At 41.4% G+C, this 17,700-nt stretch overlaps 1 long non-coding RNA gene across 1 annotated transcript in view; it reads left to right on the top strand.

Moving 5' to 3' along the window:
• LOC118012198 overlaps positions 1-17,700 on the top strand; it is a 55,043-nt gene that overhangs the window by 12,918 nt on the left and 24,425 nt on the right. The gene's annotated exons all lie outside the window — the stretch shown is intronic.

The following is a 17,700-nucleotide window of genomic DNA, read 5'->3' as shown; positions in this document are numbered from 1 at the left end:
AACCTCCCAGTGAGGCTTAACAGTCACCGAGATTCACTAACAGGTTTCAAAGAAGATGTTCATCTGACAACTTTAACTTAAGCCATACCCCCTGAAGTGTGCAGTGGATTAATATTTTAATAACTTCTATAATGCTTTTATGAATAGTGCAATTACATGGCATTGGATTTTGTTGTATATGTGTGTTAAACATAGTGATACATTTAGTGGAAACATTAAAACTGTACTATAGTTTTTATAACCCTGCTTTGGCATTTCATCATGTTTTGGTATACCAGAAGCCTCAAAAGTGGGAGGGATCAGGTACTTCTGAGTTCTGAAAGGCCCTGCACCAAAATGTGCTCTGTGCTCATCCTCACCCCTCTCTGAATCGTCTCCTCCGGTTCGTACTAGGTCTCTGGCCACGTTCTACCTCCTATCATAGTTCTTAATGAAGCTGTTTAATCTGTCTTACAGGATTGTGGGCTTAATTCCCAGCAGCCATCCCTCCCCCGGTAAATGTGCCTAGTCTTTGTCTTCTACTTGTTAAACCGCTTGGGACCTCTGTGGTGTTTGTTGCACACGCCTTCCACGGTAACCCTCAGGACTTCCTTATGATCAAAGGAAGATCACCCAGAATGCTTTGCTAGAGAGTTTGTGCAGCTCACTGCCATGGTGTGCTGGCAAATAGTGAACAACTGCTTGTGTTCAGTGTTGGTGAGGGGGGATGCCTGGCCCTTCGTGTTTGTGGGTTCTAGACCTCCCTGAACGTAGAATCAGGAGATGCACACAGTTGGCTCTTACTAGTCAGTCAGACTTCAGAAGGTTCCCGCACCCGTCTGGCTCACAGCTCAAGGTTACGCTGTTTTGTAAAGAATGGAAAAGCCCGCTAAGTGGCTTCTGCACCTGCACAAGGCAAGCCTGTGGCACATACTCACTAGACTGTCTCACCTCCAGCTTTGCCTCCTCTCAGCCCTTCCTCACTAATCGCACAAGATCTTGACAAACCCTGAAATAGCTTTAAAGTCACAAGCAATGAGTCATAAAATGGATCTACTCAGAAGTTTTAAGGGTCACTAATATGAAGGCAGTTCAGAATTCTCAGAATTAGTGATGTGTACACACAGGCTGACTTTGGGATTACAGTCATTAACTCTCCAAAATATTTTTTTTCCAAGCATTTGCTCAAGTCCCTATCCCCTTACGCACACACACTTACTAGACACGTGCTAAGGTGTCCAGGACTCAGCAGTTTTCATCAATGAGAGGTCATGGTGCTATCCCCTCCCCATCATACCTCCTTTCTCGCTCTTCCATATACCAGAGGGAATAGATTTTGAACTTTAATCAGGAATTTGGAGCTACTCTTCTATCTCCCAATACGATGTTCTGTTCTCAACAGATAGTCAAAAAATATTTAACTCTCATTCCATGTACTGTGTGAGGAGTACATTTTTTCCTACCACAGGTGCTCATAAAAATGTTCATTAATTCTTGAACAAACAAGTTGAGAGCATTTCTAATATAGAGGAAAGGTTTTGTCTTGAGAACAACTAGTTTTCCTGCTTAGACAATATAGGTTGGACAAAGGAGGTGTCTGGCCTCACTCTAGCCCTTCTTTGTTATAATCACGAGCATGTGGTTGTTCATCCCCTACAATCAAACTCTTCCCTAAATTGCTACAATTCTAAAGCCTTCGCCAGTTATGGCCCAGATCTTAGCTTAGCTGTGCTGGTTTCTGGGACTTAAGGAGTGAGAAAAACCTGAATCTTAAAAACAAATAAACCAGGTGCCTGGGTGGCTCAGTCAGTTAAGTGTCTGCCTTTGCCTCAGGTCATGATCCCAGAGTCCTGGGATCGAGTGGGATCGAGCCCCACATCAGGCTCCCTGCTTAGCGGGGAGCCTGCTTCTCGCTCTCCTTCTACTGCTCCCCCTGCTTGTGCTCTCTCGCTCTCCCTGTCAAATAAATAAAATCTTAAAAAAAAAAAAAGAAAAAGAAACTATAATAAAAAAGACAGTAACAACTACTAGTGAGGATGTAGGGAAACTGGATGCCTCATGAGTTGTAGATGGGAATGTGAAATTGTACAGACACTTTGGAAAATAGTTGGGCAGTTTCTGAAACGTTAAACATAAACTTGCCCTATGACCTCGCAATCCTACTCTTAGGTACCTACCCAAGAGAAAGGAAAAGATATGTCCATATAAAAACATGTATGAGAATGTTCACAGCAGGTTTATTCATAATAGTCCCGAACTGGAAAAAATCTAAGTGTCTATCAGCCGGTGACTGAACACACACAATGTGGTATGTCCATACACTGAAATATTCTGCAGCGATAAGTAGTAAAGGGGTATGACACATGCTACAAGGCTGAAGGCCCCAATGATGTGCTAAGCAGAAGAAGCGAGACACAACATTTATGTGAATTTTCTGGGAAAGGCCAATTTATGAGAGACAGAAAGCAGAACAGTGGTTGTTTGGGGGCAGGGGATGGAAACCGGGAGTGACTACAAATTGACACAAGGGTTCCTTTTGGAGTGATAGAAAGTTTCACATTTTGTACAACTGTAAATTTCTAAAAATCATGAAGTTGTATGCTTTAAAATGGGTGAATTTTATGGCATGTAAGCAACACAACAAATAAAAGCCTCTGCTAATTCTATGTAGCTTTTGGTTTCCCCAGCCTGTTTACAGATCCCAATGCAGCTACATGGCACCCAGTCACTTCTTGTTATTAGTAGATGAGGAGAGTGGATAAATATGCTGCTGGAGGAGGCAGGGGCCGGATCAGGCCCAACAAACCCATAGATGCATTGACAGATTTTTTTTTCGGCGGCAGGCATGCTAGTTACAAAGTCTGCAGGGAAGGACATGCTTGTTCATTGAGTTACCACCCTTCCTTTCATGTAGTTGGCCGTGGGAGGACGTGACGTGTCTATGGAAGAGTATGTGCCTCTGTTGTCATCTGCGTGCTGGGGGAACTATAGAAGGTAGAGTACTGCACTATCTTGATTCCAGGAAACAGAAACACTCGTTGTTAAATGGAGCTAGTCTACCTAAAGAATGAGATAGTTTCTCTGACCACTAATCTCTTTCTTATCAAATGTCCTGTCTTCAGGCCATCACAGAGCAGAAAGCCCATTGGGAATCTTCTGGTTTTCACTTGGGCTTTTGATGTTGCCTTTGAAGAAATATCCTGGAGCTTGCTCCAAAACAGCCCAATATAAGGTGGCAAATCCCATAAGGAGACCAGCCAGGAGTTGGGAGAGCAGGAACTTAGGCAAGGAGTCTGTGATATTGTTCCAGCCCCAGGGGAAAAAAATAAACTATTTTTTGCCTTTCAAAGTGGTAAACTAGAAAATGAGGAAGTACACAGTGTTCTAGTTTGGAGTACTTAGAAAATAATGGGCCTGAGAGTATAGTCTGGGTGGCTTACTTTGCTTCCAGCCATACCCCTAAGGGGAAAGTTTTGCCCTGGTGGGCTCATTCCTCTGCCCCATGGCCCCAGCTACTTTTTCATTTTCATGTCCTTTGATTCTCTTGTGTGTACCTGATTTTTTAAAGGTGTATTTGCCCTTTAAAAATAACACCAGGGGCTCCTGGGTGGCTTAGTCGGTTAAGCGTCTGCCTTTGGCTCAGGTCGTGATCCCAGGGTCCTGGGATCAAGCCCCGCATCAGGCTCCCGGCTCAGTGGGAGGTCTGCTTGTCCCTCTGCCTCCAAGTGCTCCCCTTGCTTGTGCTCTGTATCTCTTTGTCAAATGAATAAATAAAATCTTTAAAAATAAATAAATAAAATAAAAACAATAAGGACACTTTAATTTTTTTTTTTTTTTTTGTAATAAAAACACTTAACATGGATCTACCCTTCTGGTAAGTTTTTAAATTTACAATTCAGTATTGTTAACTATAGGCATGTTGTCTTATAGCAGATCTCTAGAATTTTTTCAGCTTATGTAACTGAAACTTAGTATCAGTTGAACAACAACTCCCCCGCCCCCCACCAGACCCTGGCAACCACCTTTCTATTCTCTGTTTCTACAAATTTGACTATTTTAGACACCTCATAGAAATAGAATCATGCAGTATTTGTCCATCTGTGTCTGGCTTATTTCACTTAGCAAGATGTCCCCCAAGTTTATCCATGTTGTCACATGAAGCAGAATTTCCTTGTTTTTAAAGACGAAATAGGGGCACTTGGTGGCTCAGTCTTAAGCTCATGATTCCAGGGTCCTGGGATCGAGCCCCGCATCGGGCTCCCTGCTCAGCGGGAAGCCTGCTTCTCCCTCTCCCACTCCCCCTGCTTGTGTTCCCTCTCTCACTGTGTCTTTTTCTGTCAAATAAATAAATAAAATCTTAAAAAAAAAAAAAGACGAAATAATATTCCATAATATGTTTATGCCACATTTTCTTCATTCATCTGTCATTGACATTTAGGTTGTTTCCATATCTTTGGATGTTATGAATAATGCTGCAATGAACATGGGAGGGCAAATATCTCTTTGAGACCCTGATTTCATTTATTTTGGACAAATACCCACAAGTGGGATTGCTGGGTCATATGGTAATTCTATTTGTAATTTTTTTGAGGAAGCTCCATACTGTTTTCCACAGCAGCTGTACCATTTTACATTCCCACGAGCAGTGAACAAGGGTTCTCTCTTCCCTATATCCTTGCCAACAGTTGTTATCTTCCGTTTTCTTGATACTGGCCATCCTAATAGGTGTGAGGTGATATCTCACTGTGGTTTTAATTTGCATTTCCCTAATGATTTGTATTTGCTCTTCTATTACTAGTGCCTGGCAATGCCTAGAACACAGCAGATGTTCAATAAATATTTGTCGAATTGGTGGATTGAGTTGTAAGTAACATATCTTCAGGACACACACAAATGAAGATTCGGTGTGAGCTGTGGAGGAGGAAGGGGGAGAGTGGGGACTTGTGTCTATGATACAAAGGCACAAGGTCCCCAGGCTGGTGGGATTCCCTCTGGTTTCATATTAGAAGGCTGCCAAAAATGGCTGGGACCTGGGGACTTAGAGAAGTTCACCACAATGGGAAAAAAAAAAAAAATTGTTTTTAAAAGAAGCTAAATGAAAATATTTTGCACAATCTTCTAAAAACCATTATCTTAAATATTTGCATTTTCTGAATGTTTGTGCTCCCCAGCAAAGCCCAGGGATGTTTTGTTTTGTTTTTCCAATCCCACCCATCCTTCAAGGCTCATCTCAAGCATCTACCTCCATGGTTGCCTTTCCCAAATCTCTCACTCATTGTAGGACAATTTTTTTTTCCAACCAGTATTTGTGTTCCCTCCTTGCTTTGAATCCTCCTAGCACTTTGCACTCTTCTTGCCAGTCACCCTACTCCATTCCACCTTCGTCTCCTTAGACAGCTCCCTGCTCCTACCTACTCTGGCCTTCTCTGTGGCAAGCTCCGAGACAGCAGCATCCCAGTGTCCCACATAAAAACTGACACTTCAGTACTAAAAACATTTGTTCAACTGGCCTGACTACTGAAATCATTTGATTAGTATCGGATTACTTTTTTAGGCAAGGAAGAACACCAGTAAAGTGGCTTATGAACCCCATGTACTATTTAAAAATAGCTCCATTTCTAGAAACTGGTGTCTATGCATACTTGCTGTGGTTCAATTTTAAAACAGAAAAGCAAGATTTTTTCCCAAAAAAATAACCTTTATCAACTTAGATATATAGACAGATATAGAAGGAATATTTTCAGTTGAGCAGGTTTATCAAAACAATGCTTAATTTCAGGAAGGAAGGCAGTGAGAACTAGGATGAAGTTCCATCTCTTTGATTGTTAGTATAAAAATGTAGAATCAATATTTCACACTAGTGAATGATAAACTGTTTTGCCCTGTATGGATATACCCCCAATTAATATTTTATATGAACAAGGCAAGCTTAAAAAATCAATCTGGACTTTCTTTTATTATTATTATTATTATTATTTTATTAACATATAATGTATTAGGGTGCCTGGGTGGCTCAGTTGGTTAAGCGACTGCCTTCAGCTCAGGTCATGATCCTGGAGTTCCAGGATCAAATCCCGCATCAGGCTTCCAACTCAGCAGCAAGTCTGCTTCTCCCTCTGACCCTCTACTCTCTCATGCTCTCTCTCTCAAAGAAATAAATAAAATCTTTAAAAAAAGAAAAACATATAATGTATTATTTGTTTCAGAGGTACAGGTCTGTGATTCATCGATCTTACACAATTCACAGTGCTCACCATAGCACATACCCTCCCTAATGTCCATCTGGACTTTTGTTAGTTTCATAGTATCTGTAAATAGTTTCAGTGTAAAGTTGTCTCAATATTTGCCCAGACTTCTATCAGTGTGAGCATTTCTGGAAAGATCATGGTTTTCCTTCTGTCTCTACGTGGCATGAGGGAGGCAGCCACATCAAGTGGGGGATATTTGTGTAAGCTGGATTCTAATCCTGACTTTGGCAGGATTAATCTGGAACAGTCATTTGAGATATCAGCCTCCTTATCTGAATCTGAATTATGAGGGAAGTGGACATCATGATTTGCTGTCAGCAGGTCCTAGGATTTCCTGTTCCCTCCTCATTTGCAAGGCCCATGGCTGAGGCTCTTTGGCTCGCTCCTTCTTTTCGCTCCATGCCGCTGTGCCCAACCACTTTTTTTTTTTATTATTTTGTTATGTTAATCACCATACATTACAGCATTAGTTTTTGATGTAGTGTTCCATGATTCATTGTTTGCGTATAACACCCAGTGCTCCATTCAGTACGTGCCCTCTTTAATACCCATCACCAGGCTAACCCATCCCCCCACCCCCCTCCCCTCTAGAACCCTCAGTTTGTTTCTCAGAGTCCATAGTCTCTCATGGTTTGTCTCCCCCACTGATTTCCCCCCCTTCATTTCTCCCTCCCTCCTATCTTCTTTTTTTTTTTTTAACAATTAATGTATTATTTGTTTCAGAGGTACAGATCTGTGATTCAACAGTCTTACACAATTCACAGCGCTCACCATAGCACATACCCTCCCCAATGTCCATCCCCCAGCCACCCCATCCCTCCCACCCCCCACCACTCCAGCAACCTTCAGTTTGTTTCCTGAGATTAAGAATTCCTCATATCAGTGAGATCATATGATACATGTCTTTCTCTGATTGACTTATTTCGCTCAGCATAATACCCTCCAGTTCCATCCATGTCATTGTAAACGGCAAGATTTCATTCCTTCTGATGGCTGCATAATATTCCATTGTATATATATACACCACATCTTCTTTATCCATTCATCTGTCGATGGACATCTTGGCTCTTTCCATAGTTTGGCTATTGTGGACATTGCTGCCATAAACATCGGTGTGCACGTACCCCTTCGGATCACTACATTTGTATCTTCGGGGTAAATACCCAGTAGTGCAATTGCTGGGTCATATGGTAGCTCTATTTTCAACTTTTTGAGGAACCTCTATACTGTTTTCCAGAGTGGCTGCACCAGCTTGCATTCCCACCAACAGTGCAGGAGGGTTCCCCTTTCTCCGCATCCTCACCAACATCTGTCGTTTCCTGACTTGTTAATTTTAGCCATTCTGACTGGTGCGAGGTGGTATCTCATTGAGGTTTTGATTTGGATTTCCCTGATGCTGAGTGATGTTGAGCACTTTTTTATGTGTCTGTTGGCCATTTGGATGTCTTCTTTGGAAAAATGTCTGTTCATGTCTTCTGCCCATTTCTTGATTGGATCATTTGTTCTTTGGGTGTTGAGTTTGATAAGTTCTTTATAGATTTTGGATACTAGCCCTTTATCTGATATGTCATTTGCAAATATCTTCTCCCATTCTGTCAGTTGTCTTTCGGTTTTGTTGACTGTTTCCTTTGCTGTGCAAAAGTTTTTATCTTGATGAAATCCCAATAGTTCATTTTTGCCCTTGCTTCCCTTGCCTTTGGCGGTGTTTCTAGGAAGAAGTTGCTGTGGCTGAGGTCGAAGCATTGCTGCCTGTGTTCTCCTGTAGGATTTTGATGGACTCCTGTCTCAAATTTAGGTCTTTCAACCATTTTGAGTCTATTTTTGTGTGTGGTGTAAGGAAATGGTCCAGTTTCATTCTTCTGCATGTGGCTGTCCAATTTTCCCAACACCATTTGTTGAAGAGACTGTCTTTTTTCCATTGGACATTCTTTCCTGCTTTGTCAAGGTTAGTTGACCATAGAGTTGAGGGTCCATTTCTGGGCTCTCTATTCTATTCCACTGATCTATGTGTCTGTTTTTGTGCCAGTACCATACTGTCTTGATGATTACAGCTTTGTAATAGAGCTTGAAGTCCGGAATTGTGATGCCACCAGCTTTGCTTTTCTTTTTCAGCATTTCTCTGGCTATTCGGGGTTTTTCTGGTTCCATACAAATTTTAGGATCAATGCACAGAAACCAGTGGCATTCCTATACACCAACAACAAGACAGAAGAAAGAGAAATTAAGGAGTCGATCCCATTTACAATTGTGCCCAACCACTTTTAAAAGAACCAGGATCAAATATCTGGAGGCTGAGTGACAACCAGCCCTGACAGGAAGACTATGATACCATGCTTGGCTTGGGCCTGCAGAGAGGGGCCAGGAGGTGAGGAGACATGGGCACAGGCAGGAGAAGTCACAGGGAGAATGGGTCCTATAGGCTCAGCATCTTGGGGCAGAGGGAGAGAGTAGACAAGGGGGTGAGGACAGAGGGAAACAGCTGGGCTGGGAGAGCTGTGCTCAGGTTGGTGGGGCCCCAAGTCTTAGAGTTGTCACTAGGAGGCTTGGGTCCTTAGACAATAACACCCTCCCTCCCCAAATCCATAAATGCCAGGATAGACTCCTAGCAGCCTCATTAAGGGCCAATTCTGGTTTAAAACCTCCTTTATATTATGGGGTAAGTAAATACCAAGCAAGGATTAGATCTCTTGGGGTGAAAGGGCATGAGAACACTGTGAATCTAAAGTGCAAACAGACCCCTCTCTACCCTTTGCTTGCCAGAGAAAGATCCTGTGAATAAAGTAAGCACATAGGACCTTCTTTCTCTTTGCCAGTTGGAGCTCCTGTAAGCCCACCTCTGCTCCATGGGATTCTGCCACCTGGAGGGTTTGGCTCTGCTCCTGGGCTCATTTCCCAGGGTCTCCAGGCTTCAGGATTATGTCCTGACTCCCTCTAGCAAGGCTGGGCATCAGGAATGCAGGGCTAAATGCTTCCACTTCTTTCTTTCAGTCTAGTTGCAACATTCTTTTAAGTTGGAGGAGGAGAGAGTTACAAGAAGGAAGCAAATGGGAGACACAACTTATGCTACTTTCTGATTTTGCTGAGGAAGGGCTGGGCCCTTCCTCTTCTTTTTAACAGACTAAAATAAAAAGGCAACAAAAAGGCAGTGCCCGCGGCATTTGGCAGCCTGGGGTGTATGTTAAGAGAACACTGTGCTGCCCCATTTCTTCTTCAAACTAGTCAGCCTTGGCTAATAGTTGTGCAATCTTGACCTGTCCATCACGCCTGTTAGTCTTGTCTCAGATTTAATTTATTTTTAAACCTTCCTGGCAAGGCAGGTATGCTAATATTTTCTGAAACATTCTTTACACATCCCCACAATTAGGCTTCTTTTCTATTAAAGAAAAATTCTTTAAAGTCTGTATCTAATATCTCAAATGACTGTTAAAGAAATCTTACTGCTTTGTCCTCCCTACCAATCCAGATCCTAGTCCTGCTTCTACAGGACACTGTTTTATTTAGAGTCACGGTGTTGTTGAGAATGTTAACCCCTACATCACTTGATCCGCACTTTGAAAAAACCTGCGGTAGAATTTCCCTTAGACCTAAGCACAGGAATCTTTTTACTTCTTTTTAACTAGTACATTTTTATAGATGATAATGTGATTCTTATAACAATCACATTTCTTTTTCACTTTGGCACAGCTCAAGTAGAGTAATTGTGTCAAACCCTGCAACATATCTCTTGTGGACCAATTTTCAGATTGGTCTCATCACTACCTATCTGTGTGTGTGTGTGTGTGTGTGTGTGTGTGTGTGTCCTGGAAGGAAATAACTCCAGGTTTCAAAGTTTCAACTGAACAGGTGAATTTGAGTGTTCATAATGTCTCTTTTTGCATGTCTATATTTTGTCATTTTTGTGGGTGTTGAGTAATATAACATTGCTTTTATACTGAGAGAAAATTAACAAAAGAACTTAAATAGTAAACTAAAGCATGGAAGAAAATGTGTGAAAATTCTGTCTCAGTGAATTTTCCTATCAACAGAAATTTCGTTGTTTTAATCTAATCTACTTTTGTTGGCCATTTACATCATTCCATTGTTCTCAAACAATCTTTTCCCCCCAACTTTTCAGTATTGTAAGAAGTAAAGAACATAAGTAATTAGCTTTTTTTAAAAAAGGAACCACTTATAACAACCAGATAAAAATGCTTAGGATGCACAGAGAGCTACAAAGTCACCTCGTGGTATACACACCAAGATCCCCAACCCTAAAGAAAACAGTCATTGTGGCTTACTCATTTTCATATAAATATTATTTTACCAATTTGCCTACTGATCAAATTACTTTGAAACTAAATGCCTAAGCACATTTTATATTTGGTCAATTTGTATTTGGTGAAATTTCATTTAGCCAAATTGTTTTTGGTCAAATTATCCGCTGCAGTTTGTGAAAATTGAAACGTCTTAGCATTTCCAGTCAGGGCTTGATATGCTGATAATTCACAAAAGCACTGGACTCTGAAGCAAAGAGGATGCTTTCGTCCGTTCTGAAAGCCAGTTCAGTCTACCTTCTGGAATATGCCCACCACTCAATATAATGGCTTGTTCCAATATTTCAGAGACAAGCAAGAGTTACATTCTGTAGTGAGGAGTATACATTCTCCAACAGGTATGTGGCTCTGATGGAATGTTGGACAAATAGAAACTAGAAACTATTCCCCTTTTCCATCACTTAAGGTGACCAGTTAGCCCATAATGAGCCTTGAGGCTGTTCTGGCTATAACTGACTTAAGACTTTTTACCTGGTTCTAATGCAAGAAAAGAGTGTGCTATGATCTCACTAAAGTCTGAAGTGACACTAAAACTTTGCAATAAAAAAGACTTCATTCTTCAAGATGTTGAGTTTCCAGGGAAGTTGTCACAAAGCTAAATGAATGATGGAGACTTCTAGTGGATGTAATGCTCATGTTCACAGCAGCCTGCCTTTGAGAAGGAGGTTAAGGGATAGGCTTAGAGTTTGGTTTCCTAAATGGCTGGTATGCAAAGGTGACTTGGAGAAGATAGAGTCTTTTTGTTGTTCATAAAAAGTCTTTTTGAGCCACACTGCCATTCTTAAAACCCTGCACATCCTGATGCTGGGATTTCGAGGTCCTTTTGCCTCTAGTATCGAAACACTCTACCTGCCCCGGCATAGTTTTAGAGCTATTTAAAAACAAAATCATCATCAACAACAACAACAAAACAAAACCCATCCGTGTAGACCTAGCAGATCTGTGGATTGGAAAATAGCCCTGGAATCTAGGGTCCTATCCTAACTATGCAGCAAAATTCCTGAGTAGGATGGGACAAGTCCTTGATTGCTTTGCTCCTTAGTTTTCTCTATCCATCTAGTCATCCATCCTTCTGAGAGATAATCATTAAGCACCAGGACCCTGTGGAGACAAAAATAAGTAGAACCTGGTTCCTTTATCAAGATCCTTGGAATTTAGGGAAAAAGACAAAAATCAAAGGTTATAATGCAGTGTGGTAAGTATGGCATTGGAAGTGTGCAGAGAGTGCTAAGATAGCAAAGGCAAGTAACACCAGATCCCACTTGGAGGTGGGGAGGAGGGTCGGGGACCACTTGGAAGAGCTGATGTCTTCTGGAAGCTTGAACTCTATAAAATGAGAGGGGGCCATTAGTCGATCTATAAGAACAGTTCTAGGTATTCTTAATGTTAATTGAAGAGCTACTCATTTGAGCTCCTCATATAGGGAGAAGCTTTCTAGAGCTGCAACAAAAGAAACAGAAGATATAAATAAATTTGCCTAATTTATCCATGACTGCTTACACCCTAAAGAATGGTCTAGATCTGAAGACTTCCTTCTTAATGTGCTTCACCAAGAAAATGTTGGCTCCCAGGATCTTCCTATCACTTATTTACCTGCAGTCATTTTAGGGGTATCTGGTCTTCATGCCATGCCAGTCACCTCTACAGCAGCTCCCCTTCCTTCACCCAACAGCTCCTTCCTCTGAACATTTCCTGGTAATAAGCTGTGTAGTCTTTTTTCTCTAGGTGGAGTCACTCAAGTGTTATAATATTCACAGAGAAGCAATCACCAAACTTTGTCTTCATTTCTGGGTACATGTAGCCCAAAAGTTAGTTGTTCACTAGATATCTCTGGTTACCATTTGACTTTAACTTAAACAATACCTCACTTTGCTAGAAGTGATCTGCTCCAAATCTGAAGTAATTACAGACCCAGGTGCAAATTTACCAAAAAAAAGTTTAAAAATCATAAGCAGACAAATCATTTCAATTTCTAGCATACATTGTCTGTTCCCTTCCTAATGTCTACTTTTTCCTCTTCTTTCTCCTAAGAGAATTCCAATTTGGTCGAGGGTGGATGCTAGTTAGCCCGTCAATCCCGTGAGTTCTAGCCCCCTTGTCAGAGGTTGGTTTGGGCAAGGCAATTCTGGGCCCCGAGGGGGAAGTTGGCTGAAGTGGGGGGTGGGGTAGGCGTGGAAAAGGTTTCCTTTCCCTAAAAGAGACACAGAAGGAGATGTTCTCTCCTCTTTCTTGGAACATTGCTGTGTCTGGGATGTGCCTCCGGGACCATTACAACCACAATGCCACCAGCTGGAGGATGAAGCCAAGTGCGGAAGAAAGCAGATCAGGTAGAATTACCCAGGAGTAAAACCGGGCCTGAAGTGTTGTGCCTGGACTCTATCCTCCTTGGAACCTCTTTGTTCTATGACGCAGTATATTGCCTTACTGCTTTAGCCACGATGACTCGGGATTTTCAATTATTTGCAACCAACAGCCTCCTAACTAACAGGCAAGTATGCACTGAAGTTTATGCACTCTGTTCACAGAACATTATGTCGGGCATTTAGTTCTAGGAAATAGGCTTATCTGATTTCCCAGTTCTAGGAAACAGGCTCATCTGATTGCCCAGTTCATGGCAGATTAGAAATAGCACGTTAGAAGTGGAGAAAGGGGCTGTTAGAAACAGGCAGCCAGACAGGGAAGGAAGACACAGAAAGGCAGAAACCGGAAGCTCGGATGGAGCAGTGGGATTATTTAATGTTGGGGCAAACAAGCCCTCCCACCCCCCAGCTCAGGTGGAAGTCAGAGTACATCTCAGTGACTAATGTAATGATGACCACGTGTCATCAAGGGAAGTTTGCTTTCTGTTCAGTGTATTGTTTTAGATGGGGGATGAGGCTAATTAATATTCCTAAATATTTCTTCATAAACAAGGAAAAGGTTAAATGATTAAAGGGATAAGCTTATCTGAAAAGGCACACAGAGAACAAACTCATTCCCTTGCTGTGCTCAACTGATGAGTGCTATACATATATGCAAATAGAATCTGTTAGAAGTTTGCTTTGTCCAGAGAAAAGGGAGGGTGAAAAATGGGGCAGGATTTTTATTGCTGCAAAGAACAGCTCATTGGGTCCCCATGAGAAGCCCCGCAGAGGAGAAGCAAAGCTTGTCCGTAAGGACCTGGTGCTGCTCTCCTGCAAGTTAACTTCATTTTGTTTCAATGGCTCAGCGAGCCTGGCTAAGCTGTTTCCTCAGAAGCCTGCCAGTAGGAAGTAAATAAGCTGCTTGACTCTCCTCCTAGAGGGGGTTGAGCACTTGTAATTAAAATGTAAATAATTCTCCGGGCCAACAGCTTGTAGACAAAAATGACTGGAAAGATCACAAGCACTAATATTACACCACGCCAAACAGGTTCTAAGTCTTTGTCTGCCCAAATGCTAAGCCCACCAGTTGATTTAGTTGTCTCGGTGAGAAATAACTCAAAATAAGTCATTTGCAACCGTGTGTATGGGAAACCAGCTGGTTGCCATTCTCCTCTGACTCCAGGGTCTAAAATTGAGGGTGGCTTGTTTCCCCAGTTCCCTGGGGCCTGGACAACTCAGAACACAAGTGTTAAGATGAGCCCAGGGCTTCTCAGCAACCATCTGGCGAATCTGTGGCCCCACACCCCTCCCACCTCTTGGACTGGGAGAGGAGCCCCATGCTGTGGAGCTGTGGGCTTAGCCTCACTCCCCACTTGCCTGCCCCTGTCCTGCTCCGAAGCAGATGTGCTGTCTCTACGAGCCTCTGCCCCTCAGGATGTTACTTGGGTTTTAAAATTATCCTTTGTTTGAGGAGTACCCTGAAACTTAAATAATATGCAAATATAAGCTAAATAAGGTCGAGAAAACCTAATACTACATTTTCTAATTACCATCAAATATCCATGCAGCTTATACAGAGTAGGTACTCATAATTTTTAAAAATTAATAATAAGTGATTTATCAACCTGAGTACTATGTGAGAGAAATACATAAAGAATGAAAGAATTTTATTAAGAACAAAACAGACTATTTAGATTAATTGGTTTCCAGAGGCATTTTTTCCCCTCCTCCTACTGCATTGCCATTCATACTGAGATTGTTACTGGAAATTATCATCATCATCATTATTATTATTAGCCAACATTTTGGGATTGTGCTAAATGCTTTACATTTGTGGTTTCATTTTATTATCAACAGCAAGCATACAGTTATTAAACCCTATTTACAGGTGGAGAAAATGAGGCTTAGAGCTGTAAAGTCATTTACCTGGAGACATAGCCTGAGGCAGTGGTTGGAATACCAGTCAAATATAAGTCTGTTCCAGTGTCAAAGCCCTAGCCACTAGGTAGTTATTGACGGTAGTTGTACTGAATTTTTCCAAGATTTTCCCTAGTTTTTTTTTTAAATAAAGGGGACTTAAGAATCTCTCACTTGCATTCTAATATGTTGCTTTAAAGGTGAGAGGAGGCTAGAATCATGGTTAATATGCAGACAATGGTGAGAAATTATGTATGCTCATGAAGTGTCTCATGTGTTTGTCACAGCAGAGAAAAGACTGAGATGTGATTTTAGGGTCATCAAAATGTAATTGAGTCCAATGGTAGTGTTCTCCAATTCAACATTCTAAATAATTTTCAATAAATTAAATAATTTTCCTTAAATGCTTACTTGATTTTTAAAGTTCATTAAAAAAAACGGATTTAAAGCTTTTCTTACATCTACATTCATTCTTGTTTTAAAGTCATTCATTTGGTTAGTTAGCATTTATTGCTTTCATAATGTCCAAGCAATACCACGGCTGCTGTGGAAAGTTATGACACCAGAGGCTGGTCTTCATACAGTCCATCTTGGAGTGTCCTGCTCTCATTCTTGATTACCCAGTTTGGGTTCACAAGGTGAACCAGATACCAGGTTTCATTTGTGATCTCCAGGTGGGTCCCACCTGCACTGCCTTTGGGATATATAAGCTAGTTCAGGTGCTTATATTTTAGAGTACTGTTTCTCCATATTAATTTAAATATATATACATATGGCTGGGTAACATATATACATTACAAAACACATGCTTGCTATTCCAGCAGTACATGCTCAGGGGAAAAAAGTATTAAATAAAAAGAAGCACAGGGGTGCCGCAACTCTTGGTTTCGGCTCAGGTCATGATCTCAGTCTTGAGATCAAGCCAATGTTGGGCTCCGTGCTCAGCGGGGAATCTACTTAAGACTCTGCCCCTCACCCTCCCCACCCCTCTTTCTCTCTGTCTCAAATAAAAATAAATAAATCTTAAAAAAAAAAAAACTAGAAGCGTAGGAAGCTCAAGTGCAAAATTTCAGAAGTTTTACCACCGAATATAATTTTTTTTTAAAGTTTAGTGTTTTGCCTTCCCTGTTTTGGAGTTTACTATTTTGTTTGGAAGAGTTCTTGACTCTGTCTCCCCCACGCTGGGGGGGACCTTCTCTTTCCTTCATTTAAAAAAAAAAATTAATAATTTATTTATTTATTTACTTATTTGAGAGAGAGAATGAGAGAGAGAGATCATGAGCAGCAGGGAGGAGTAGGAGAGGCAGACTCCCCAGTGAGCAAGGAGCCCTATGCGGGGCTTAATTCCAGGACCCTGGGATCATGATCTGAGCCGAAGGCAGACGCTTAACTGACTGAGTCACCCAGGTGCCCATCTTTCCTTCATTTTTTATTGACCCTGTTCTGCTCAATTTGATTCCCCTTCCAGGAACTTCTCTGGGTGGGGCCCTATCCCACAGTTTTGTGGATCTCCTTGTCTTACTCTTTCAGATCCCCAGTCGCTTCTTCTCTGTATCTTTTCATGCAGACACTGTGGTTTGCCTTCACCTTTTTTTACTTTGTGGTCTGTGGGAATACCTTGTATGCAGTTTGCTTGCATACATCATTCATGGGCTTTTGGTTTTTCTATTTAGTTGTTCTGTCTGTTTCTATGTAGAAATACAGAAAGATTAAAAAACTATGTCACTGTCCAGAACCTCTGTCCACTTGCAGGCTTCCCATTTTGAGTAACAAGGTAAAGCTACCTGCAGATCAATGCCACTCTTATTTGGCCCCAACGGAGAAACAATGCTCTGCATACGATGTTTGTCAGCCTTGGCTGCTCATCAGCAGGACCTCAGGGGCTATAAAAAGGCTGATGTCAGGGTCCTAACCCCAAGAAACTTTGATTTAATTGGCTTGGGATTGTGTGTTCCCCAGGTGGTTCCAATGTATAGCCAAAGTTGACAACCAGTAATAATAAGAAAAAATGATTTTTTTTAATTATTATTTTTTAAAGATTTTATTTATTTATTTGACAGAGAGAGACACAGCGAGAGAGGGAACACAGGCAGGGGGAGTGGGAAAGGGAGAAGCAGGCCTCCAGCAGAGCAGGGAGCCCGATGTGGGGCTCGAACCCAGGACCCCGGGATCATGACCTGAGCCGAAGGCAGACGCTTATGTCTGAGCCACCCAGGCACCCCACAAATTATCTTTCTTTATTAAGTTCCTCTACCTGCTCACACCTTTTGCAAAAAGTCCTTTGGTTAATATTCTTTTTGTTCTACTTTGTAGTGTCTTTACCCTTTGGCTTCCTGACTGGTAGTTAATCAGTCATGTTACATTGACACAGGAATATCTTCACTGGCACTAAAATGTTCTCAAAAGGGCTGACATAGTCATTTTTAAATATATTTACTATACAAAAGTCAAAACTTTTGAATGTTTTGCCCAAGAGGAAATGCTCGCACACACCTCCCCCAACAAGTACAATGCTTGGCTATATATTCAAGAGAAATAAATTTTTCAGAAGAAATAGCTGCCCCCTTCTGATTAGATTAACAAGAACCATAAAATGCCAACATGTAGGAAGGAGGAAGTGTTTGCTCTTCTCAGAATCCTCTGAATGGTGAAAAGACATTAAACAATTTACTATCATTTTGCTGTATACCTTAAACTTACACAGTGCTATATGTCAATTGTATCTCAATAAAACTGAACAAAAATTTAGTCAATTTAAACTATAAATATTGTTTTGAAGTATTACATTAAAAAGGAGCTTGAGAACAAAGTGGGTTTTTTGGAGGGGTGGCGATAATGTGCTATGGCTTCTTATGTACTATTCTCACCTGAGTGTATTATTTTTCTCTACATTTCCCCCTC

This window comes from Mirounga leonina, unplaced genomic scaffold (genome assembly GCF_011800145.1).
Source record: "Mirounga leonina isolate KUSES-001 unplaced genomic scaffold, KU_Mleo_1.0 Mir_151, whole genome shotgun sequence".
Classification (NCBI taxonomy): domain Eukaryota; kingdom Metazoa; phylum Chordata; class Mammalia; order Carnivora; family Phocidae; genus Mirounga; species Mirounga leonina.
Note: the sequence above shows the minus strand (reverse complement) of the source record. Positions and strands in the feature narration are given on the sequence as shown.